This window comes from Scyliorhinus canicula, chromosome 1 (assembly GCF_902713615.1).
Source record: "Scyliorhinus canicula chromosome 1, sScyCan1.1, whole genome shotgun sequence".
Classification (NCBI taxonomy): Eukaryota; Metazoa; Chordata; class Chondrichthyes; order Carcharhiniformes; family Scyliorhinidae; genus Scyliorhinus; species Scyliorhinus canicula.
In genome coordinates this window covers 306,219,126-306,246,527 of record NC_052146.1, presented here as the reverse complement: position 1 = coordinate 306,246,527, position 27,402 = coordinate 306,219,126, and positions in this window count along the sequence as shown.

The window sequence follows — 27,402 nt, the reverse complement described above, 5'->3', positions numbered from 1 at the left end:
CAGGTGAAAGCTGCACTCCGAAAGCTCGTGTTTGAATCAAACCTGTTGGACTTTAACCTGGTGTTGTAAGACTTCTTACTGTGCTCACCCCAGTCCAACGCCGGCATCTCCACATCATAAAAAAAGAGATGACTGCTTTCTGGAAGGAACCAGCTGTTTGAGAATGGGAACAGAGTATCAATAACAAATCTTACACCAGTGAGAATGCCGTGTGCTGGGACACACCTTTGAAAAGGGGTTTTTGGTTTTACTTGGATTTTGTTATTGAATTGGAACAGTTAAGGGGGAATTCATTAAGGGTTATACAGAGATTACAGTAGCCGTGTGGGGTATTTGCTTTTGTAATTGATAAAAGTTCTTGCTGTGTGTGTTTATACAAATGTTAACTAAATTTTTAGTATAAAGCTTGTTTTTTTTAATTTAAAGCGCCTGAGAAATCAGTTGAATAAGACCTGAATTTGGCTTATCCCAGCCAAATTCAACAAGCAGTTATAGGTCAGGTGAACTCCATAACATACTTTGGAGTTTTCGAAAGCCTGGCCCACAACACACCCATAACCTTTGTGGGAGAGGGTTCAAGATTTCTCCAACATTGAGGGAATGCTTCCTGGTTCCACTTTTGAATGCCCGGATCTACTTTTAAGGTTGTGTTCCCTTGTTCCTGATTGCCCCACCAGAGAAACAGGCTTTTTATTTGTCTACCTTATTGAACCATTTTGACATGTTAAGCATCTCGATCAGATCACCCGTCCTGATAAGTTAAGTCTCTCAGCCCCGTTATTCTACAGAATCTTCGAAAGCCCTGCTCCAAGGCTGACACATCCTTGCCAAGGTCCAATCCTGAGGCAGTCTTCTGGAGGAGCTTTGTGTAATTGAAACCTATATTTCTCCCCCCACTTTGTATTCCAACCATTCACCACTCCCCCCTCACCCTTCCCCCCCCCCCCCCCCCAAAAATACCAAATATATTTCAGCGATGGAGCTGAGATTAAGGAGTGTAAATATTTACAAATTCACATGCGACCCATCTCTCCTGAAGACGCAAGGGATTTGAGCTCGAATCATTGGATAACTCCTAGTTTAATGCTCGACAACATTTTCCCATTCCCCGGACACAGCTTTCATTTTTGTTCAGGTTTTACAGGAATCTCGCAGGCACTTTTCTATTAGTGGGTTCATCTGAGTTCAACCCACTCAATTAGTGCAATCTGAAGTATAATTTCAAGTTCCGTGATTTATGGGTCAGTGCACACTCAGACATGACAGTGTTATCATTATCAATAATGCAAAACTTTGTCTCAGTTTCCATCCTCTGCCGAACAAATAAATGCTTTTCGCATTGAAGGAGAACATTGAAGGGATCTGATCGAGTAAACAAGGACAGGATGTCTCTACTAGTGGGAGGCTCAGTCACCTGGGGACACTGACTTAAGGTAATTGATAAAAGAATCAGAGGGGAAGATGGTGAGGGTTTATTTTGCATGCCGAGTTGTTGCGATGTGGAAGGCACAGTCTGAAAGGCTGGCGGAAGCGGATTCAGTAGGAACCTACAAAAGGAAATTAGATGAATAATTTAAAAAGAAAAATGTGCAAGGCTACAAGGAACTGGGATTCTTTCAAAGATTTGGCTCAGACATAATGTGGAACGTCTGCGTGGCTGGCTGGGCCAGATTTTATTGCCCATCTCTAATTACCCTTGAAATAATTGTCTTGCTTGGTGATCTCAAAGGGCAGTTCAGCATCAACTACATTGCTGTGGGTCCGGAGTCACATGTAGGTCAGACCAGATAATGACAGCAGATTCCCTCCCCTGAAGGACAGCAGTGAACCGGACGGGTTTTCATACCAATTGATGATAGATCCATGGTCACCATGACTGAGCTATAAAAGGCCAGGAGACCCGATAAGGTGATTCAAATGGAGGTTTATTTGCAACACGCCGTTCAGCGCGTAGGTCCCAACCGGGACTACTGAGCATGCTGGTCAATTCAGGCTGGCTTTTCAGGGTTGATTTTGTGAGTCCCAGCTGATAGGCCTCGCTCCATCCCTCCCCCCTCTAGTGAATCAGTCCTCCTCCATATTGAATTATTGAGGCAAAAGTGTGCTCTGAGTGTGGAATATGTCCATCAGCATGAGTAGCTCAGTAGCATTGTTACTGACCGAGCTGGCCAAATCCTAAAGGACATCAGTATTCGATTAGGTTTTCAGCAGATGATGGGGGACCAAGAGGGAAAATACCTATTTGACCTCACCTTCACCAACCTACCTGTTGCAGCAGATGCACCTGTCCAGGACAGTATTGGTAAGAGTGACCACCAAACAGCCTTTGTGGAGACCACGTCCTGTCTTCACACTGAGAATATTCTCTACCATTTTGTGTGGCACAACCGCACAAATGGAAGGATTTTGAACAGACTGAGAAGCTCAGACTGGGCCTGTATGAGGCAGTGTGGGCCTGTATGAGGCAGTGTGGGCCTGTATGAGGCAGTGTGGGCCTGCATGAGGCAGTGTGGGCCTGCATGAGGCAGTGTGGGCCTATATGAGGCAGTGTAGGTCCGAATGGAAGATCTAATTCAAGAGCAGACTATACGGTCAATGGAAGGGTCCAGGGGAAAATTGATATACAGAGAGATCTGCGAGTTCAGGTCCATTGTACCCTGAAGGTGGCAACGCAGGTTGATAGAGTGGTCAAGAAGGCATACAGCATGCTTGCCTTCATCGGACGGGGTATTGAGTACAAGAGTTGGCAGGTCATGTTACAGTTGTATCGGACTTTGGTTAGGCCACATTTGGAATACTGCGTGCAGTTCTGGTCGCCACATTACCAGAAGGATGTGGATGCTTTGGAGAGGGTGCAGAGGAGGTTCACCAGGATGTTGCCTGGTATGGAGGGTGCTAGCTATGAAGAAAGGTTGAGTAGATTAGGATTGTTTTTATTGGAAAGACGGAGGTTGAGGGGGGACCTGATTGAGGTCTACAAAATTATGAGAGGCATGGGCAGGGTGGATAGCAACAAGCTTTTTCCAAGAGTGGGGGTGTCAATTACAAGGGGTCACGATTTCATGGTGAGAGGGGGAAAGTTTAAGGGAGATAGATCATAGAATTCACAGCGCAGAAGGAGGCCATTCGGCCCATCGAGTCCGCACTGGCTCCTGGAAAGAGCACCCTACCCAAGGTTAACACCTCCACCCTATCCCCATAACCCACTAAGGGAAATTTATCATGGCCAATCCACCTAACCTGCACATCTTTGGACTGTGAGAGGAAACCGGAGCACCCGGAGGAAACCCACGCACACACGGGGAGGATGTGCAGACTCCGCACAGACAGTGACCCAAGCCGGAATCGAACCTGGGACCCTAGAGCTGTTAAGCGATTGTGCTATCCACAATGCTACCGTGCTGCCCCATTTTTTTAGAAATTTCTTCAACCAGAGGGTCATAGAAATATGCGTGGAAAGTTTTTTACGCAGAGGGTGGTGGGTGCCTGGAACGCTTTACCAGCGTAGGTGGTAGAGGCGGGCACGATAGCATCATTTAAGAGGCATCTAGACAGGTATATGAACGTGCGGCAACAGAGGGAAGTAGACCTTGGAAAATAGGAGACAGGTTTAGATAAAAGATCTGGATCGGCGCATGCTGGGAGGGCCGAAGGGCCTGTTCCGGTGCTGTAATTTTCTTTGATCTTTGTTCTTTGAAACAAGCAGTGTGGGCCTGTGTGAGGCAGTGTGGGCCTGTGTGAGGCAGTGTGGGCCTGTATGAGGCAGTGTGGGCCTGTATGAGGCAGTGTGGGCCTGTATGAGGCAGTGTGGGCCTGTATGAGGCAGTGTGGGCCTGTATGAGGCAGTGTGGGCCTGTATGAGGCAGTGTGGGCCTGTATGAGGGAGTGTGGGCCTGTATGAGGCAGTGTGGGCTGAATCAGGCAGTGTGGGCCTGTATGAGGCAGTGTGGGGCTGCATGAGGCAGTGTGGACCTGTATGAGGCAGTGTGGGCCTGCATGAGGCAGTGTGGGCCTGTATGAGGCAGTGTGGGCTGTATGAGGCAGTGTGGGGCCTGTATAAGGCACTGTGGGTCCAAATCAGGCACTGTGGGCCTGTATGAGGCAGTGTGGGCCTGTATGAGGCAGTGTGGGCCTGTATGAGGCACTGTGGGTCCGAATCAGGCAGTGTGGGCCTGTATCAGGCAGTGTGGGTGTGTATGTGGCAGTGTGGGCCTGTATGAGGCAGTGTGAGCCTGTATGAGAAAGTGTGGGCCTGTATGAGGCAGTGTGGGCCTGTATGAGGCACTGTGGGTCCGAATCGGGTAGTGTGGGCCTATATGAGGCAGTGTGGGCATGCATGAGGCACTATGGGCCTGCATGAGGCAGTGTGGGCCTGTATGAGGCATTGTGGGCCTGTATGAGGCAATATGGGCCTGTATGAGGCAGTGTGGGGCTGTATGAGGCAGTGTGGGCCTGTATAGGCAGTGTGGGCCTGTATGAGGCAGTGTGGGCCTGTATCAGGCAGTGTGGGCCTGTATGAGGCAGTGAGGGCCTGTATGAGGCAGTGTGCGCCTGAATGAGGCAGTGTGGGCCTGTATCAGGTAGTCTGGGCCTATATGAGGCAGTGTGGGCCTGTATGAGGCAATGTGGGTATATATGAGGCAGTGTGGGTTTGTATGAGGCAGTGTGGGCCTGTATGAGGCAGTGTGGGCCTGTATGAGGCAGTGTGGGCCTGTATCAGGCAGTGTGGGCCTGTATGAGGCAGTGTGGGCCTGTATGAGGCAGTGTGGGCCTGTATGAGGCAGTGAGGGCCTGTATCAGGCAGTGTGGGCCTGTATCAGGCAGTGTGGGCCTGTATCAGGCAGTGTAATCCTGTATGAGGCAGTGTGGGCATGTATGAGGCAGTGTGGGCCTGTATGAGGCAGTGTGGGCCTGTATGAGGCAGTGTGGGCCTGTATCAGGCAGTGTGGGCCTGTATGAGGCAGTGTGGGCCTGTATCAGGCAGTGTGGGTCTGTGTGAGGCAGTGTGGGCCTGTATCAGGCAGTGTGGGCCTGTATCAGGCAGTGTGGGCCTGTATGAGGCAGTGTGGGCCTGTATCAGGCAGCGTGGGTCATTAGTAACAGCAGAATTGCACTCATCCACAATTTGTAACCACAATGGCATGGCATCCCCTCCGCTCCACCACTACCACCAAGTTGCGGGATCAACCCTGGTTCAAAGAAGAGTGCAGGAGAGCATGCCAGGAGCAGCAACAGGCTTACTTAAAAATGAGATGCCAACCATGTTACCATCCTTCGCCTGACCTCAACATTTTGGTACGATACGATTAAGGACAAGAACAATTGTTTGAAGTAGCAAAAGTTTGCGATTCAAGTCACTTCCTCAGTGAGCAAGCCACAAGATTCCAATGGTCTTGAACAAGCAAAAATAAGCATTACTGAAAAACGGTCAGATAAATAAAACAGTTTGCAACATCTGTCTCATATTCTGACATTCAGGACCAATACGGCGTACATATGAATTAACATGTGGTCGAGCACAGCACACTGCCTACAAAATGGTAGATGCGACCAAGAGAGCATCCATGGATTTCTGTTGGTTGACTGTGGGTCAACTAATCTGACTGAAACTCACGAGGGGTTTCATTCTCCACCTTTTAAGGTCGAGCCTGGGAATTCTCTCCAAAGGTCGCTGCAACTCTGATGGAATCAACAACAGCTCAGCTTGTTTTAATCCAGCCTCCGGAGATTCTGTTTCCTTGGATTTCCAAATATACACTCAAGCGGCAATTCGCCAGCACAACTTCCGATCTTCAGCTGTGCTGAGCAGAACACTCCTGAACTGAGATGGGTATCTTTGCTTGAATGGCCTGAAGAACAGAATCAGTACTGTTCATGAATCTTCAGGGCTTCTCCTGAGCACTCTCCATTATCAGGTGGTTCCTTGAGCCCTCTTCACTACAATGTCTGTAACCACAGCTCTTTTTTCATTTGGAGTCTTTTTCTCTGCTCCTTTCTTTTTAACTAAACCGAGACCCTAATGGCACTTGTCTTTTGGGACCTCTCCCTGCTCCCCACTCCCTTTGAGACCTCACATTGCCGGTTTCACAGGTCGGCGCAACATCGAGGGCCGAAGGGCCTGTACTGCGCTGTAATATTCTATGTTCTATGTTCTATTACCACCCCTGTTTCGGATTGAAATCCCTCTCGAACTAGAACATTTATAGAGCGAAAAACCGAGACTCAATGACAGGTGTGACCTCATGTTTTGTCCAACGTGATGCAGAAACCCAGCTATAGCCAACAGCACAGCACTGGGCAACAAAGGGTTCATTTAGACATTTAGTAAATACAGTGGCTTATCAAAAGGGTTTACACATTGACTGACTGCGATCATGGAACAATGGTACCAGGGCAATACCCTCAGCTGTCATTAGCTAAGGCAATTACCCGATACAATGACACAATTCATTACCACAGGAAGTAGTTGATGCTAAAACATTGAATATATTCAAGAGGGGGCTAGATGTAGCACTTGGGGGCGATGGGATCAAAGACTATGGGAAGAAAACCATGATTGTGATAAATGGCGGAGCAGGCTCGAAGGACTAAAAGGCCTCCTCCAGCTCCTATCTTCTACGTATCTATGTATCTATAAGGAACTCACCATCGCTATAATAACATCAGATTCCTATTTATTGACTACAGCTCCGCCTTCAACACCATAATCCCAGCCAAGCTCATATCAAAGTTCCAAAACCTAGGACTTGGCTCCCCACTCTGCAACTGGATCCTTGATTTTCTGACCAACAGACCACAATCAGTAAGAATGAACACCAACACCTCCTCCACAATAGTCCTCAATACTGGGGCCCTGCAAGGCTGCGTACTTAGCCCCCTACTCTACTCCCTGTACACACACGACTGCGTGGCAAAATTTGGTTCCAACTCCATCTACAAGTTTGCTGATGACCATAGTGGGCCGGATCTCCAATAACGACGAGTCAGAATACAGGAGGGAGATAGAGAACCTAGTGGAGTGGTGCAGCGACAACAATCTCTCCCTCAATGCCAGCAAAACTAAAGAGCTGGTCATTGACTTCAGGAAGCAAAGTACTGTATGCTTCACCCGATGCCGGTGCTTATGTAGTTACATTGTATATGTTTTGTTGCCCTATTATGTATTTTCTTTTATTCCCTTTTCTTCCCAATGATCAGTTGAGCAGCTCGCAGAAAAATACTTTTCACTGTACCTCGGTACACGTGACAACAAACAAACAAATCCAAATCAAGGAATGGTCATGCAAATGGGGCCTGCATCACAAACAATGGTGCTGGAATCTGGCATTGCAACTTTGACTGGTTCATCTTAGGGTGAGGAATAGGCTCATTCAAATATTCATCACGCCTGGAGCCAGCTAGAGTTACTGCATTGCCTCAAAACAGCAGGAGAATTATTTCCACAACGTGAGAGCTGCTAATATTTGTCTGGGATGTATTTCCCATGGAACATAGAACATAGAACATTACAGCGCAGTACAGGCCCTTCGGCCCTCGATGTTGCGCCGACCTGTGAAACCCCTCTAAAGCCCATCTACACCGTCCTCCCTGTGTGTGTGTGGGTTTCCTCCGGGTGCTCCGGTTTCCTCCCACAGTCCAAGATGTGCGGGTTAGGTGGATTGGCCATGCTAAATTGCCCGTAGTGTAAGGTTAATGGGGGGATTGTTGGGTTACGGATATACGGGTTACATGGGTTTAAAGTAGGGTGATCATTGCTCGGCACAACATCGAGGGCCGAAGGGCCTGTTCTGTGCTGTACTGTTCTATGTTCTATGTTCTATGTACACTATTCCCTTATTGTCCATATGCCTATCCAATGACCATTTGAATGCCTTTAGTGTTGGCGAGCCCACTACTGTTGCAGGCAGGGCATTCCACGCCCTTACTACTCTCTGAGTAAAGAACCTACCGCTGACATCTGTCCTATATCTATCTCCCCTCAATTTAAAGCTATGTTCACTTGTGATGGAAGGACTGTCTTGTATTCTGCAGCCAGAGCTGATTATTTTCACCTCGACTGTGTTTCGGATTAACTAAGTGTGTTAGCCGCTGGACATTGAGATGATTGTCCAGTCCAACAGCAGAATCTGGGGGCAGGAATTGTAAGAGGCCTCTGCTTTCTGCAGGCAGTTGAGGAATTGGATAGGGTCTGGTCAACTTCACCGAGGGGCCTTCAACACCATCAGAAAACCAACTGAGGGTGACTGGAAGTTAGGATATAAAGATTTTCGTATTAAGTTAGGAACACGGTGGGGGTTTAACCTCTAATGCAACAGGGTTATGGGTAATGGGACTGTAAAGGCAATTGGATTTGGGGATTGATGATCCAGGCCGTCTCTGAGGGCTGTGGGTAATCAATAAAGCGATTGTGAGTAATCTCCGGGGTCACATGATGTGAGTGCGGTAGCGGCTGTGTTTCCGTGACCTCTGCTATCTTTTAATCATCTTTTCATCCCCATGCATCTTAGACGCCTTGGCTAAAAATCTTGGCTCTGTGGTGCAGCTCGTCAGGGCTCGCTTCAAAGAATTGCGGGACACTTTTATCAGAGAGATGGAGACCCACGAGGAGGTTCCGACACTTTAGAGAGCACTTTCTCTTGTGGGGGTCGGCCTCCATGTTGTCAAGATCCTGCTGCATGGCGTGCCATCCATCCTGACGGGTTCGGGAGAGGAGGGGGCCAGATGGGGTGCTGTCCTTGAGCCCGGTCCCTGGCGAGATGTGGAAGGCAGGTTCCCGATTGAGTTTGAGATTCGGCTGCCATGTTGTGGTAACCTTGATTTGGAGGATGGGAGCATAAAGTATCCTTCCTTTGAGGCCAGGGGTCGCTTTGGCCCACCAATCACTTGTCCTGTATTCGATGCTTGTAACGAAGGGTGTGGTGATATTATGGTTGTGTTGTAATTCACCAACTGACCACTAGGAGTCTCACTAGTATATAAGTGCATGTTAGAGTCAGGTGACCCCTCAGACTGGCTGGAGGAAGCTGGAGTGAGGTTGCTTTTACTTGATCTTACTATTATTCATCTGTTGTTTTGTATATAGTTTACCCACAGTTAATGTTAATAAATCATTTATAGCTTTAGCTACAAGTGTTCTTGGAATATAAATCAGGCCATCTGACAAGAACATTACATGGTACTAGGGGTGGATGGTATTAAACATTGAAAAAAAACAGGGCTGCCACGAGGTCCACAGAGATTTGAAGATTTTGCAGACAGCAAGAATGGAGTCCGTGAAGCCGGCAGCGAGTCTCAGATTTCATGGAAATGTGGACAGCAACTGGTGCATTCAAACAACAATTCAATCTGTTTCTTACTGCAGTAAATTTAGGAGATCAATCATATTCGGGTAAGGTAGCGATGCTCCTAACAGCAGCAGGGCCCAAAGCAATTGCTGTGTTTAATACGTTTAAATTTGCAAACGATGAAGATAGTAAAAATTTGAACAAAGTAATTAGAAGATTTGATGCACATTACAGCCCCATAAAGAATGAAATTGATGAACGCTATGTGTTCAGATCGCGTTTACAGAAGACAGGGGAGCCCATAGATCATTCCATCACTGATTTAAAGATAAAAGCTAAAACATGTAATTTTTCTGTGAAATGGCTCTACCGTCAAGCATAAAGGCAAGCGGTGTGATACTGCAGACCAAATCCATTTTTGCTAGACACGGGATTCCTCAAGTCGTCGCGAATGACAACGGCCCTTGTTTTAGCTGTAAAGAGCGGCAACACTTCGCAGTCCCGTATGATTTCAATCACGTCCCATCGAGTCTGTTGTACCCTCAAGCCAATGGAAAAGCCAAAAAAGGTGCACATATTGTTAAGCAATGGTCGAAGAAAGCAACGGACAGCCAATCTGATCCATATCTCGCACTGCTGAGTTACAGAGCGTCACCATTGTCACATGGTGGATCGCCAGCAGAGTCACTCATGAATAGAAGATTGCACACCACACTTCCATTTTATGGAAAAGGAGGAGAATTCAGTGGTACTGCAGGCAATGCAAAACATTAAAGAGAAATAAAAGCAGCTATATGATAGAGTGACCAGAACTTTACCACCTTTCAGTAGTGTTGGCATTGTGAGAATAGAAGATCCAGGCAATTGGTCGAGAAAAGACATTGTACTTGAAGAAATAGCACCTCATTCCTACAATGTACAGACAGAGGGTGGGTTGCTTTTAAGAAGAAATCATCGCATGCTCTTGAAAACCAGAGAAAACTCTCATAACAAAGTGATGGATGATGAATCTACACCAGAATCAATGCAAGTTGCAGTGTCAGATAGTTCAGCAGTTCCTGAGCATGAGAATGTCATGGAGAACATTGAATCTACAAGTCCTGAGCAGCAAGGTCAAACTTTGAGAAGATCAAGCAGAGTCAGAAGAATACCTGGCTGACTCAATTTGTCGATTTGGACTTTACTACATACTATGCTTACTGTTCTTGTATATATATAATTGTAAAACCAGTTTTAAAAATTAAAAAGAAGAAAATAATATTGTTAGACTCACAGGCTCATGATATCACATGTAAATATGCTGATGATAATATATTAATTTATCCCTCCAAAGGAAAGGGGATGTAGTGATATCATGACCATGTTGTAATTCACCGACTGACCACTGGGAGCCTCACTAGTATAAAAGTGAATGTTAAAGTCAGATGATCCTTCAGACTGGCTGGAGGAAGCTGGAGCAAGTTTGCTTGTGCTTGATCTTACTGTTAATCATCTGTTGTTTTGCATAAAGTTCACCCACAGTTAATGTCAATAAATTGTTTATACCTTTAGTTGCAAGTGTTCTTGTAAAATAAATCAGACCATCCGACAAGAACATTACAAAGGGTTGGAGGTGGACGAGCCGGTCGAGTCATTGCCCCTTCTGGCCGGGGCCAAGGCTGCAGACTACCTGGGTGTTGCTGAGGTGGCAGGATGGCAGTAGTGGTGTCTTGTGCTATGACCATCGGCATTGTTGAGAGATCCTGAAGCGTGCTCGTTCATCCTGCTTCATCCTTTGCCTTTGCCCTCTTCGTGCGACCGGAAGATATGTTTATCCTGCAGATTTCCTTGCAAATCTTCTGTTAGCCTGGACATTTCACCCTGATGATCATGTTGCTGATTATTGTTGCTGCCTTTTTGTCCTCCAGGTGAGTGTGAAATATAGTCGTGGTGGTCTATAGTGTTGGTCGTCCTGATTCAGCAAACTCATTTCAAGTCAAATATGAGAAATTAAATTTGTGCAGTTTCACTCCTTTTTGTTATTAGTCTCGTAATGTCTTATAGACCGTGCGGTTGGGAGACGGGGTGCTCTTTGCTCTCACCCCTGTATTGTTTAGGAGGAAGATGAGTGGAGGCAGAGTGGGCGGACGGTTAGGGTTGGTCGGGTAGTTTGTCCTCGCTCAGATTGAGGAAAGGACCTCTGTTAATCCATTTCTGCTTTTTGTTCTTTCGAACGGAATTTAAAAAGAAGGAACTGGTCTCTCTGGCCAGTCTGTTCGAGCCATACACTTGTCAATGAGGTGTCATAACCCTGTGCATGGGGAGAGTCTCTGAGGGAGAAAGGGCAACTCCAACATCTGCCTGGAACACTTGATGGTGCTTCGCTGCGTGTCACCTGAGCCATTCTATCATGGCTGATATGTTCCTTATCTGTTACCTGTACGACAGACCAAGAGCTGGATTTCAAAATCAACCAGAGCATCCCCTTCCTAAAATGCATTAACTGGGAGCAGAAGTAGGCAACTTATTTTATTTCTCATCCCCCCCCCCCCCCCCCCCCCCCCCCCCCCCCACCACCCCTGCTGCATCGGAGTCGGCAATTTAGCTCCCGAGCCGAAACACCCTCAACGTGATCATGGCTGATCCCGTCCTGGCCTCAACTCCACCGTTCTGCCCGTTCTCCATAACCCTTCAACCCATTACCAGTTACAAATCTGTCTGTCTCCTCCTTAAATGTACTCACTGTCCCAGAATCCTCCGCACTCTGGGGTAGCAAATTCCACAGATTCACACCCCTTTGGGAGAAGCATTTCTTCCTCAAATCTGTTTGAAATTTGCTACCTCTTATTCTAAGATCACGACCTCTCGTTTTAGAATGCCCCACAAGAGGAAGCATCTACTCCACGTCTACTTTATCCAGACCTTTCAGCACCTTGTATACATCGATTTGATCTTCTCTCATTCTTCTAATGAGAGTATCGGCCGAAACTGTTCAATCTCTCCTCATACGACAAACCCATCATCTCTGGAATCAACCTAGTGAACCTCCTCTGAACTGCCTCCAATGCCACTACATTCTTCCTCAAATAAGACGTCCAAAACTGTGCTCAATACTCCAGATGTGGTCTTACCAACGCCGTGTACAGTTGTAACAACACTTCCTTAACTTGATACTCTATTCCTTTTGCTATAAATGCCAACATTCCATTTGCTTTTCTTATTATCTGCTGCACCTACATACTGATTTTCTGTCACCCATACACGAGGACACCCAGATCCGTCTGCAATGGAGTGCCCCGGAGACTCTCCCCATTTAGATAATAAGCTGCCTTTCCATTTTTTCGACCAAAATGCATGACCTCACACTTATCCACGTTAACTCTATCTGCCACATTTTGGCCCACCCTCCTAACCCATCTATATCCATTTGTAGGGTTCTTATTTCCTCATTGCAACTTACTGTCCCAGCCATTTTAGTGTCATCTGCAAATTTGGCTATAGAACTGTCTATCCCTGTATTCAAGTCATCAATATAGATTGTAAATAGTTGGGGCCCAAGAACAGAGCCTGTGGCAGCCCGCTAGTTACACCTTGCCATCTAGAAAAAGACCCATTTGTCCCGACTCTCTCCCTCCTGTCCATCAGCCAGTCTTCTATCCACGCTAGTAAGTTACCCCTTAGCCCATGTGATCTCACCTTGTGAATTAACCTTCTGTACGGCACCTTATCAAACGCCTTCTGGAAGTCCAGATATACTACATCTACAGGATCCCCATTATCCACTTAGCTTGTTATATCTTCGAAGAACTCTAGAAAATTAGTCAAACATGATTTGCCCTTCGTAAAACCATGTTGACTCTGATGGATAGCATTAGTAATGCTATCAAGTGGCACTTACACAGCAATAACCTGCTCACTGATGTTCAGTTTGGGTTCAGCCAGGGTCATTCAAGTGCTGACCTCATTTTAGCCTTTGTTCAACCATAGACCAAGAGCTGATTCAGGAGGTGAGGTCAGAGTGACTGCCCCTGACATCCACGCAGCATTTGATTGAGTGTGAGATCAAGAGTCCTAGTAAAACTGAAGTCAATGGTGTAGCGACACCTGGGTGAGTGCACGGTCATTTCCAGCCCCACAGACCCTGAGTCCCACCATAAGTGAATTAACTAATAATGTGTGTGTTTTCCTGAGATTTGTAACCCTTGACTGCTCCAATGAGTTGCAGACACCAGATTTATAAGTAAAACATTAACAAACTATTTATTTATAACAAGAATAAAGGATGAACAGATAAAGGAAATAATGGAATGATGGTCTATTGGTTTACCTATTCTCAAAACCCCATCCCACCCTCCACCTAGACATACACAACAGTCACACAGTAAGGGGGCAGGGAAAGAATTAAAATAACAGGAATTGAAGGAAACGGTTTGAGATGATTCTTCGCTGCTGTGGTTGTGGGTTTTGTAGGCACCGGTCCGTCGAATGCGGCCCCCGGGAAATGGATTTATACAAGAGATTCAGGTAGGTGCAATTCTGTCCTACGACCACCAGATGGAGCCTTACACAGGAGATTCAGATGGGGCCTTTGTCTCCCTGGGATATTACTCGGGCTTTGTACCTGAGAATTTTACAGAGTTTTCCGTTCGCTTGACTTTGGTGCAGAAACTCCGGCTTTATTATGAAGAGAGTTCTCAGTTTGGACTTTTCCCAGCAATTCAGACAGAAGATTAAATTATTACAGATCTGGTGAGAAACTGCTTGAAGTCTTTCACTCCAGAAGTTCCCTTCACACATTTAACCGCTGCCTGCAGTCTTCCAAGTAAGAGAGCCTTCACAGGCCTGGCTGGGGAGCATTTGAAATCACCTGGTAGAGAGACAGAGCAGAGAAAGTGCGTCTTCCAGCTGCTTCCTGCCTATGTCTTCTCACAGAACACAAGACAAAATGGAGCTCTTCACATGACCCACCTTTCTTCCGGAAGATTCTGAATGGCTCCATCAGTCACAAGCAACAACAGGAGGTGGCTCATAATTCCATATTCACCGATTGGTTGCTTGCCAAGTCTGACATTACGGGCTCTGCCACAGAATCTGAAGGGGACGTCCTGGACTAGTCCATTAAACCAGGGGTGTTTCAGTTTCCCTAGAATCTGTAGTTTAAGCAGAAATTCCAATATTTCAGCAGCTAACAAGAAGGCTGTAGATTAAAGGCAGTCAGCAGAACATGAATTCAAATAACACAGAAGAGACAAAGGTTTTACAACAGCATCCTAACAATGTGCATCAGGTGGAAAGCTTTGTACTGGTTGGAGTTATACCTAGCCCAAAGGAAGATTGCTCTGGTTGTTGGAGGTTAATCACTTTAGGTCCAGGACATTACTGCAGGAGTGCCTGAGGTCCAACCATCTTCAACTGTTTCATCAATGACATTCCATCCAACATAAGGTCAGAAATGGGGATGTTCGCTGATGACTGCACAATGTTCAGCATCAGTCACAACTCAACATACATAGAACATAGAACATGCAGTGCAGAAGATGGCCATTCGGCCCATCGAGTCTGCACCAGCCCACTTAAGCCTTCACTTCCATCCTATCCCCATAACCCAATAACCCGTACTAACTTTTTTGGTCACTAAGGGCAATTTATCATGGCCAATCTCCCTAACCTGCTCATCTTTGGACTGTGGGAGGAAACCGGAGCACCCGGAGGAAACCCACGCACACACGGGGAGAACGTGCGGACTCCGCACAGACAGTGACCCAGCGGGGAATCGAACCTGGGACCCTGGTGCTGTGAAGCCACAGTGCTATCCACTTGTGCTACCATTCTGCCCATCCTCAGATAAGAATGCAGTCCATATCCAAATGCAGCACGACCTGGACAATATCCAGGCTTGGGCTGACAAGCGGTAAGGAACATTCGCGTCACACAAGTGCCAGGAAATGACCATGTCCGATGTGAGAGAATGTAACAATCTCTTCTTGACATTCAATGGGGGTACAAACACTGAATCTCCCACTATCAACATCCTGGGAGTTACCATTGACCAGAAAGTGAGCTGGACCGGCCATATTAATACTGTGGCGACAGGAGCTGGGAATCCAGTGGTGAGTAACTCATTTCCTGACTCCGTGAAGCCTATTCAACATCTTCAAGTCACAATACCTTACCTTACCTTACCTTAGCTTATACCTTACCTTAATGAGTACAGTGCCAACAACACTCAAGAAGCTCAACACTATCCAGGACAAAGCAGCCCACTTGATTGACACCCCTCCAACACCTTGAACATTTGCTTCCACCTCTTCTGATGCACAGTGACAGCAAGTGTGTACCACCTACACGATGCACTGCCGCAACTCACCAAAGCTCCTTCAACAGCACATTCCAAGCTTGTGACCTCTGCCACCTCGAAGGACAAGGGCAGCAGACACCTGGGAACACCATCACCTGCAAGTTCCTCTCCAGTTCACTTACCATCCTGACTTAGAATAAATTCACCATTCCTTCACTGTCACAAGGTCAAAATCCTGAAACTCCCTCCCTAACAGCACAGTGGGTGTACCTACAGCACATGGACTGCAGGGGCTCATCACCACCTTCTCGAGGGCAATGAGGGATGGGCAGCGACACCTACATCCCATGAACACATACAAAAATGTAACATTTCCTCTATGTCTCTGTCTCCCCATGACATCATGATTACATGAACTTGCAGTGACCCAGTCGCCTTTCTGTACTTAACAATCCAAGCTCGTGACAAGAAGGTTTATTTTCCTGCACTGGGTAGAATTTTCCACAGTGACCTTTAGGCTGTGTTCGACCATGACATTCATACCAGCAACGAGGCAAAGCAGACGTAGTGTGTACCCTTTGATGCGCAATCAATAACCACAGAAACGAAGGAGTAGTCCGAATTGAAGGCTTTAATCTACAAGATGTTTCCCCAGCAGCTCGAGTACAGAAAGAAGGCTGGCCGCTGGGAGACACGGGTTCTTATACCCCACCTCGTTGGGCGGAGCTACCTTACGCCTTGACCAATGAAAAGGCAAACACTTGGGCCAATGAGCAGCGAGCCTTCTCCACCAATGGTAGCTCACATTCCCAGGTACCGTAGTACCTCTAGTCATACTACCACACCCTTCTCACCCCCCCTGGTGAAACTGTGTTCCTGCCTGAAAGGAAGTGTGAGCTGATGTGGACAGGAAAGTACTGTTGTAGTTGAAGGAGCAGCGGGAATCCCATTCCATTTGCTTCCTCTCCTGGAGCTTGTGTGTGTGCGTATGTATCTGTGTCTGTGTGTCCCTGCTCACCATGTTTCAGGTTCTGATTGGGAGATCACGTGATATTCCAGTAGACTCCAGTGCGGTTCTGAGCGAGAACAACACTATCAGATGTAGCGGTTTTCAGATGAAAAGCCCATCTGCTCTCTCTGGTGGATGTAGCAGATCCCGTAGCGTCTATTCTAAAGAATAGCGGATTTCTCCCTCGTTATCCTGGCCAATATTTATCCCTCAACGTACGTCACTAAAACAGATCATCTGGTTGTTCATCTGAATGTAATTAAGTGGGATCTTGCTGTGCACAAGGCATTGTTTCCTACATGACAACAAGGACAAAACGTCAAAAGTGTTTCACTGACTGTGGCCTTATTTGGAACATCTTGAGGTTATAAACGGTGCTGTATAATATGTCCTTGACTGCTGGTCCATCACGATTCATTGTACAAGGCTCCCTGATTGTGATGTTTGTACTTGCTGTCTCAGCTCTGGTATAACTCTTCCTTGCATGATGCAGTTGGCAGGTCTTGCTGAGTGCAAGGGTGTTTTTCTTTGCACAATGATGGACTCAGTGCTCGCAGCCCTCCAGCAGGCTGAACTGCAGTTTCAGGTCATTTCAGGTTGGTTGTACTGTTAGAATGCCAGTGAATTCTCCGAGTGAGCCAGAGAATACACAGCCAGAGTGAGACACAGCTCAGAGTGAGACACAGCCAGAGTGAGACACAGCTAAGAGTGAGACACAGCCAGAGTGAGACACAGCCAGAGTGAGACACAGCTCAGAGTGAGACAGCCAGAATGACACACAGCCAGAGTGAGACACAGCTCAGAGTGAGACAGCAGAGTGAGACACAGCCAGAGTGAGACACAGCTCAGAGTGAGACACAGCCAGAGTGAGACACAGCCAGAGTGAGACACAGCCAGAGTGAAACACAACTCAGAGTGAGACATAGCCAGAGTGAGACACATCTCAGAGTGAGACACAGCCAGAGTGACACACAGCCAGAGTGAGACACAGCTCAGAGTGAGACAGCCAGAGTGAGACACAGCCAGAGTGAGACACAGCTCAGAGTGAGACACAGCCAGAGTGAGACACAGCCAGAGTGAGACACAGCCAGAGTGAAACACAGCTCAGAGTGAGACACAGCCAGAGTGAGACACAGCCAGAGACACAGCCAGAGTGAGACACAGCCAGAGTGAGACACAGCTAAGAGTGAGACACAGCCAGAGTGAGACACAGCCAGAGTGAGACACAGCCAGAGTGAGACACAGCTCAGAGTGATACACAACCAGAGTGAAACACAGCTCAGAGTGAGACACAGCCAGAGTGAGACACAGCCAGAGTGAGACACAGCCAGAGTGAGACACAGCTAAGAGTGAGACACAGCCAGAGTGAGACACAGCCAGAGTGAGACACAGCTCAGAGTGAGACAGCCAGAATGACACACAGCCAGAGTGAGAAACAGCTCAGAGTGAGACAGCAGAGTGAGACACAGCCAGAGTGAGACACAGCTCAGAGTGAGACACAGCCAGAGTGAGACACAGCCAGAGTGAGACACAGCCAGAGTGAAACACAACTCAGAGTGAGACATAGCCAGAGTGAGACACATCTCAGAGTGAGACACAGCCAGAGTGACACACAGCCAGAGTGAGACACAGCCAGAGTGAGACACAGCTCAGAGTGAGACAGCCAGAATGACACACAGCCAGAGTGAGACACAGCTCAGAGTGAGACAGCAGAGTGAGACACAGCCAGAGTGAGACACAGCTCAGAGTGAGACACAGCCAGAGTGAGACACAGCCAGAGTGAGACACAGCCAGAGTGAAACACAGCTCAGAGTGAGACACAGCCAGAGTGAGACACAGCCAGAGACACAGCCAGAGTGAGACACAGCCAGAGTGAGACACAGCTAAGAGTGAGACACAGCCAGAGTGAGACACAGCCAGAGTGAGACACAGCCAGAGTGAGACACAGCTCAGAGTGATACACAACCAGAGTGAAACACAGCTCAGAGTGAGACACAGCCAGAGTGAGACACAGCCAGAGTGAGACACAGCCAGCGTGAGACACAGCCGGAGTGAGACACAGCCAGAGTGAGACACAGCTCAGTGAGACACAGCCAGAGTGAGACACAGCTCAGTGAGACACAGCCAGAGTGAGACACAGCCAGAGTGAGACACAGCCAGGGTGAAACACAGCCAGAGTGCGAACTAGCCAGAGTGAGACACAGCTCAGAGTGAGACACAGCCAGAGTAAGACACAGCTCAGAGTGAGACAGCCAGAGTGAGACACAGCCAGAGTGAGACTCAGCCAGAGTGACGCACAGCCAGAGTGAGACACAGCCAGAGTGAGACACAGCCAGAGTGAGACTCAGCCAGAGTGAGACACAGCCAGAGTGAGATACAGCCAGAGTGACACACAGCTCAGAGTGATACACAGCAAGAGTGAGACACAGCCAGAGTGAGACACAGCTCAGTGTGAGACACAGCCAGAGTGAGACACAGCCAGAGTGAGACACAGCTCAGAGTGAGACACAGCAAGAGTGAGACACAGCCAGAGTGAGACACAGCTCAGAGTGAGACACAGCCAGAGTGAGACACAGCCAGAGTGAGACACAGCTCAGAGTGAGACACAGCCAGAGTGAGACACAGCCAGAGTGAGACACAGCTCAGAGTGAGACACAGCCAGAGTGAGACACAGCTCAGAGTGAGATAGCCAGAGTTGAGACACAGCTCAGAGTGAGACACAGCTCAGAGTGAGACACAGCCAGAGTTGAGACACAGCCAGAGTGAGACACAGCTAAGAGTGAGTTTGGGAATTTGAAGCTAGGTGGGAATTCGGATCTGGGTGGGGAGGAGGTGCTTTTAACCCTGGTAAGTGACTGGTAAGTAGTTTTTCTTTTCATTGCCTAATTTATTTATTTATTTATTTATTTCATTTTTTGGAATTGTAGTTATATAAGTTAACCGAAGGTTTCAGACATGGCAGGAGATCCCAGACCTGTGTCATGCTCCTCGTGTGCGATGTGGGAGCTCAGGGACATGTCCACTGTCCCTGGCTCCTTCACGTGCAAGAAGTGTGTTCAGTTGCAGCTCTTGTTAGACCGCTTGACGGCCTTGGAGCTGCGGATGGACTCACTTTGGAGCATCCGCGATGCTGAGGAGGTCATGGATAGCACGTTTAGCAAGTTGGTCACACCGCAGGTGAAGGTTACTGAGGGAGATAGAAAATGGGTGACCAAAAGAAAGAGCAAGAGTAGGAAGGCAGTGCAGGTGTCCCCTGCGGTTATCTCCCTGCAAAACAGATATACCACTTTGGATACTGTTGAGGGAGATGGCTCACCAGGGGAAGGCAGCAGCAGCCAGGTTCATGGCACCGTGGCTGGCTCTGCTGTGCAGGAGGGCAGGAAGTAAAATGGCAGGGCTATAGTGATAGGGGACTCGATCGTAAGGGAATAGACAGGTGGTTCTGCGGACGCAATCGAGACTGCAGGATGGTATGTTGCCTCTCTGGTGCAAGGGTCAAGGATATCTTGGAGCGGCTGCAGGACATTCTGGGGGGAGAGGGTGAACAGCCAGCTGTCGTGGTGCATATAGGCACCAACGATATAGGTAAAAAACGGGATGAGGACCTACAAGCTGAATTCAGGGGGTTAGGAGTTAAACTAAAAAGTAGGACCTCAAAAGTAGTAACCTCAGGAATGCTACCTGTGCCACGAGCTAGACAGAGTAGGAATGTCAGGACAGATAGGATGAATACGTGGCTCGAGAGATGGTGCAAGAGGGAGGGATTCAAATTCCTGAGGCATTGGAACCGATTCTGGGGGAGGTGGGACCAGTACAAACCAGACGGTCTGCACCTGGGCAGGACTGGAACTGATGTCCTGGGGGGGGGTGTTTGCTAGAGCTGTTGGGGAGCGTTTAAACTAACGTGGCAGGGGGATGGGAACCGATGCATTAAGTTGGAAGGTAATAAAACAGGGACAGAAACAAAAGGCAATAAGGGGGGAAGTGTAAGGCAGAGAAGTCATAGTCAAAAATCAAAAAGGGCCACAGTACAAGGTACAGTGACTGAGGGGAGCTCAGTGAATAGGTCCAGTAATACTAAAAGGAATAAAACAGAAGTAAAAGTATAAATGGTAAGAGACACGGCAGGTTGTTACATGAAGATATGGGTTGAACGACAAGGAAAATTAGGAGAAAGATTAAGAGGAAATATAACTTAGGAGAGGTTACTGATCGAGGCGTTAAGATTCAAAGCAGAGGTATAAAAGCCAACATAAGTGTACTTTACCTGAATGCTCGTTGTATTCGGAATAAGGAAAATGAGTTGATGGCGCAAATCATCATGAATGACTATGATTTAGTGGCCATTACTGAAACATGGTTAAAGGATGGTCACGACTGGGAGTTAAATATCCGATGGTATCAAACTATTCGGAAGGACAGAGTGGATGGCAAGGGAGGTGGTATAGCTCTGTTATTTAAGGATGACATCCGGGCAATAGTAAGGGATGACATCCGTACTATGGAGGACAATGTTGAATCCATTTGGGTGGAAATCAGGAATAGTGAGGCGAAAAAGTCACTGATAGGAGTAGTCTATAGGCCACCAAATAGTAACATTCTGGTGGGGCAAGCAATAAACAAAGAAATAACTGATGCATGTAGAAATGGTACAGCAGTTATCATGGGGGATTTTAATCTACATGTCAATTGGTTTAACCAGGTCGGTCAAGGCAGCCTTGAGGAAGAATTTATAGAATGTATCCGCGATAGTTTCCTAGAACAGTATGTAATGGAACCTAGGAGGGAACAAGTGGTCCTAGATCTGGTCCTGTGTAATGAGACAGGATGGATTAATGATCTCCTAGTTAGGGATCCTCTCGGAAGGAGCGATCACAATATGGTGGAATTTAAAATACAGATGGAGGGTGAGAAGGTAAAATCAAACACTGGTGTTTTGTGCTTAAACAGAGGAGATTACAATGGGATGAGAGAAGAGCTAGCTAAAGTAGACTGGGAGCAAAGACTTTATGGTGAAACAGTTGAGGAACAGTGGAGAACCTTCCAAGCGATTTTTCACAGTGCTCAGCAAAGGTTTATATCAACAAAAAGGAAGGACGGTAGAAAGAGGGAAAATCGACCATGGATATCTAAGGAAATAAGGGAGAGTATCAAATTGAAGGAAAAAGCATATAAAGTGGCAAAGATTGCTGGGAGATTAGAGGACTGGGAAATCTTTAGGGGGCAACAGAAAGCTACTAAAAAAGCTGTAAAGAAGAGTAAGATAGATTATGAGAGTAAACATGCTCAGAATATAAAAACAGACAGTAAAAGTTGCTACAAATATATAAAACAAAAAAGTGTGGCTAAGGTAAATATTGGTCCTTCAGAGGATGAGAAGGGAGATTTAATAATGGGAGATGAGGAAATGGCTGAGGAACTGAACAGGTTTTTTGGGTCGGTCTTCACAGTGGAAGACACAAATAACATGCCAGTGACTGATAGAAATGAGGCTATTACAGGTGAGGACCTTGAGATGATTGTTATCACTAAGGAGGGAGTGATGGGCAAGCTAATGGGGCGAAAGGTAGACAAGTCTCCTGGCTCTGATGGAATGCATCCCAGAGTGCTAAAAGAGATGGCTAGGGAAATTGCAAATGCACTAGTGATAATTTACCAAAATTCACTAGACTCTGGGGTGGTCCTGGCGGATTGGAAATTAGCAAATGTGACACCACTATTTAAAAAAGGAGGTAGGCAGAAAGCGGGTAATTATAGGCCAGTGAGCTTAACTTCGGTAGTAGGGAAGATGCTGGAATCTATCCTCAAGGAAGAAATAGAAAGGCATCTGAATGGAAATTGTCCCATTGGGCAGACGCAGCATGGGTTCATAAAGGGCAGGTCGTGCCTAACTAATTTAGTGGAATGTTTTGAGGACACTACCAGAGCGGTAGATAACGGGGAGCCAATGGATGTGGTATATCTGGATTTCCAGAAAGCCTTTGACAAAGGTTGCTGCATAAGATAAAGATGCATGGCATTAAGGGTAAAGTAGTAGCATGGATAGAGGATTGGTTAATTAATAGAAAGCAAAGAGTGGGGATTAATGGGTGATTCTCTGGGTTGGCAATCAGTAGCTAGTGGTGTCCCTCAGGGATCAGTGTTGGGCCCACAATTGTTCACAATTTACATAGATGATTTGGAGTTGGGGACCAAGGGCAATGTGTCCAAGTTTGCAGATGACACTAAGATGAGTGGTAAAGCAAAATGTGCAGAGGATACCGGAAGTCTGCAGACAGATTTGGATAGGTTAAATGAATGGGCTAGGGTCTGGCAGATGGAATACAATGTTCACAAAGGTGAAATTATCCATTTTGGTAGGAATAACAGCAAAAGAGATTATTATTTAAATGATAAAATATTAAAACATGCTGCCGTGCAGAGAGACTTGGGTGTGCTAGTGCATGAGTCGCAAAAAGTTGGTTTACAGGTGCAACAGGTGATTAAGAAGGCAAATTGAGTTTTGTCCTTCATTGCTAGGGGGATGGTGTTTAAGACTAGGGAGGTTATGCTGCAATTGTATAAGGTGTCAGTGAGGCCACACCTTGAGTATTGTGTTCAGTTTTGGTCTCCTTACCTGAGAAAGGACGTACTGGCGCTGGAGGGTGTGCAGAGGAGATTCACCAGGTTAATCCCAGAGCTGAAGGGGTTGGATTACGAGGAGAGGTTGAGTAGACTGGAACTGTACTCGTTGGAATTTAGAAGGGTGAGGGGGGATCTTATAGAAACTTATAAAATTATGAAGGGAATAGATAGGATAGATGCGGGCAGGTTGTTTCCACTGGTGGGTGAAAGCAGAACTAGGGGGCATAGCCTCAAAATAAGGGGAAGTAGATTTAGAACTGAGTTTAGGAGGAACTTCTTCACCCAAAGGGTTGTGAATCTATGGAATTCCTTGCCCAGTGAAGCAGTTGAGGCTCCTTCATTAAATGTTTTTAAGATAAAGATAGATAGTTTTTTGAAGAATAAAGGGATTAAGGGTTATGGTGTTCGGGCCGGAAAGTGGAGCTGAGTCCACAAAAGATCAGCCATGATCTCATTGAATGGCGGAGCAGGCTCGAGGGGCCAGATGACCTCCTCCTGCTCATAGTTCTTATGTTCTTATGAATCAGTGCGATTCACACTTGCTCTGTATGAAGCATGGACGGGACTCTCTGTTAGCTGACAGTGAAATCAGGATAGGCGATTGGATTGAGAATCGGTTCCAAAGGAGAAATCATGGCGGGCGCCGATTTCATGCCAAATCGCAATCTCGGGCCTCCGCGATTCACCGTCCCCGATGGGCTGACTTTCCGATGGCGAGGTTCACTTGTGCTTTTAAAAACCGTGAAACCAGCATCCTGGCTGCAGAAGGTCAGTGGGCTGCAAGGCAGCCATCTTCCTGCGCAGCCCGCTGACTACCCACCTTGGCCCGGGTTCTGCTCAGTGACACCAGCCGTATGGGCACCACCACCCTGCCACCCCCGCCCTCCGCCATACCCTCCACCACCCAATCGGCTGCCACCCACCGGTGGGGCATCAGGCGGCCCACCCAGGGCAACGGCCACAGTAGCCCCTATGGGGCCGCTGGGCGGGGTCATGAAGTGTACCACTGGCAAGGGCAGTGCCAGCCAATGGTAACCATGACAACAGGGATTGGTGCCAGGGCCAGAGGCCCAAATGGTGCCTGCCACCAACAGGGCAGGGGTGTGGGGATCAGGGGAGGGGGGGGGGGGGAAGGAAGGGTGGTGTGGGCGTGAGGGTGGAGTGGGGGTGGGTGTGAGGGTGGAGTGGAGGTGAGGGTGAGGGTAGTGTGGGTGTGAGGGTGGTGTGGGGTGTGAGTGTGAGGGTGGGGGTGAGGGTGGGGGTGAGGGTGGCCTGGGGGTGGGAGTGAGAGTGGTGTGGGGGTGGGGTGAGGGTGGGGGTGGCATGGGGGTGGGAGTGAGGGTGGTGTGGATGTAGGGGTGAGGGTGGGGGTGAGGGTTAAATGGGGGTGAAGGTGAGGGTTGTGTGGGGGTGAGGGTGGGGTGAGGGTTAAATGGGGGTGAGGGTGAGGGTTGTGTGGGGGTGGAGAGGGTGTGGGGGTGAGGGTGGTGTGGGGGGGGGGTGAGGGTGGTGTGGGGGTGGGTGAGAAGGTGGTGTGGGGGTGGGTGTGAGGGTGGTGTGGGGATGGGGGTGGGGGTGAGGGTGGAGTGGGGGTGGGGGTGGGGGTGGTGTGGGGGTGGGGGTGGGGGTAAGGGTGGTGTGGTGGTGGGGGTGGGGGTGAGGGTGGTGTGGGGGTGGGGGTGAGGTTGGTGTGGGGATGGGGTGGGGGTGAGGGTGGTGTGGGGGTGGGGGTGGGGGTGAGGGTGGTGTGGGGGTGGGGGTGAGGTTGGTGTGGGGATGGGGTGGGGGTGGGGTGGGGGTGAGGATGGAGTGGGGGTGGGGGTGGGGGGTAAGGGTGGTGTGGTGGTGTGGGGGTGGGGGTGAGGGTGGTGTGGGGGTGGGGGTGAGGTTGGTGTGGGGATGGGGTGGGGGTGAGGGTGGTGTGGGGGTGGGGGTGGGGGTGAGGGTGGTGTGGGGGTGGGGGTGAGGTTGGTGTGGAGGTGCGGGTGGCGTGGGGGTGGGGGTGGGAGGGGGAGTTGACATTTTTGGCATTGGGAACCACAACCAAGTGGTTGTTACCTGTGGCCGAGCTACACTCCCGGGGACCCCCCTTTTCCTGTGGCCGAGCTACACTCCCGGGGACCCCCCTTTCCTGTGGCCGAGCTACACTCCCGGGGACCCCCCTTTCCTGTGGCCGAGCTACACTCCCGGGGACCCCCCTTTTCCTGTGGCCGAGCTACACTCCCGGGGACCCCCCTTTCCTGCCGAGCTACACTCCCAGGGACCCCCCCTTTCCTGCCGAGCTACACTCCCGGGGACCCCCCTTTCCTGTGGCTGAGCTACACTCCCGGGGACCCCCCTTTCCTGTGGCCGAGCTACACTCCCGGGGACCCCCCTTTCCTGTGGCCGAGCGACACTCCCGGGGACCCCCCTTTCCTGTGGCCGAGCTACACTCCCGGGGACCCCCCTTTCCTGTGGCCGAGCGACACTCCCGGGGACCCCCCTTTCCTGTGGCCGAGCTACACTCCCGGGACCCCCCTTTCCTGTGGCCGAGCTAACACTCCCGGGGACCCCCCCTTTCCTGTGGCCGAGCGACACTCCCGGGGACCCCCCTTTCCTGTGGCCGAGCTACACTCCCGGGACCCCCCTTTCCTGCCGAGCTAACACTCCCGGGACCCCCTTTCCTGTGGCCGAGCTACACTCCCGGGACCCCCCTTTCCTGCCGAGCTACACTCCCAGGGACCCCCCTTTCCTGTGGCCGAGCTACACTCCCGGGACCCCCCTCCCTCCTGTGGCCGAGCTACACTCCAGGGGACCCCCCTCCCTCCTGTGGCCGAGCTACACTCCCGGGGACCCCCCTCCCTCCTGTGGCCGAGCTACACTCCCGGGACCCCCCTTCCCTGTGGCCGAGCTACACTCCCGGGGACCCCCCTTTCCTTGGCCGAGCTATACTCCAGGGACCCCCCTTTCCTGCCGAGCTACAAATCCCGGGGACCCCCCTTTCTGTGGCCCGAGCGACACTCCCGGGGACCCCCCTTCCTGTGGCCGAGCGACACTCTCCCGGGACCCCCCTTTCCTGCCGAGCTACACTCCCAGGGACCCCCCTTTCCTGTGGCCGAGCTATACTCCCGGGGACCCCCCTTTCCTGCCGAGCTACACTCCCGGGGACCCCCCTCCCTCCTGTGGCCGAGCTACACTCCCGGGGACCCCCCTCCCTCCTGTGGCCGAGCTACTCTCCCAGGGACCCCCCTTTCCTGTGGCCGAGCTACACTCCCAGGGACCCCCCTTTCCTGTGCACCACTGACTATGTCCAGGGCCCTCTGGTCAGCCGCGGTGAGGGGCCGCACGTTCTGTGGTCCCCCTCCAGTCTTCAGGTGCTGGCATGTGGTGCAGGGTGGGGGTTCTGCTGCCCTCCAGATGTGTGTGTGTGTGTGTGTGTGTGTGTGTGTGTGTGGGGGGGGGTGGGGGGGGGGTTTGTGGGGTTACTGGTGTGTGGGGACAGGTGTTCGTGGTGGCGGCAGAATGCTGCCCTCTCATCCTGGCTGCCCTGAGGAGGTCGAGCAGATTTTTTACGGCACTGCTGGCTGGGCTGCACCATTTTGCCCCCGGCGCTGGCCGCATTTGCCAGCTGTGCCCAGGCGTGGCGAATGGTGGCGGCTGGTAAAGGGCCGGTGGGCAGGTTGGGCCTCCTCTCCTTCACCGTGCCCATGTGGGTCTCCACCACAGGGTCTGTGAAACGGGCGGCCGCTCTCCTCGCTGCCATCTTGTTGGCTGGGATGGTGTGTGTGGGGGGAGTGCAGAGCGTATGTGAAGCTGCAGCTTATCAGCTTCCTGAGTTTCAATCCCGGACCGGCAAATCCCGCACCATTCCTCACAATCGATTGTGTTCCACGTGGCGCCGGTGCGAGCCCTTTAACAGTTGCTGAATCGGTCAAGGTGGGGCACCAGTTTTGCTGTTGTGGAACTTCCAGAGTCCTGCCCCAGTGCTCAGGGACGGAGATCCCGCCGATTATGTAACGAGAATGAATACAAATAATCGGCAGTGAAAGGAAACACTGCATTTTCATAAACTCATAAATAATGAATGTCGGATGTGGGATAAGATTGTGAAAGACTCTTTAACAAGATCAAAATAACGTTGGAAATGTACTTTGATGTGAAAGGTGGGTGTGTGCGCGTCAGGAAGATGTAACTTGTTTCCAGATGAAGTGACTCACTTGTAATTTTTT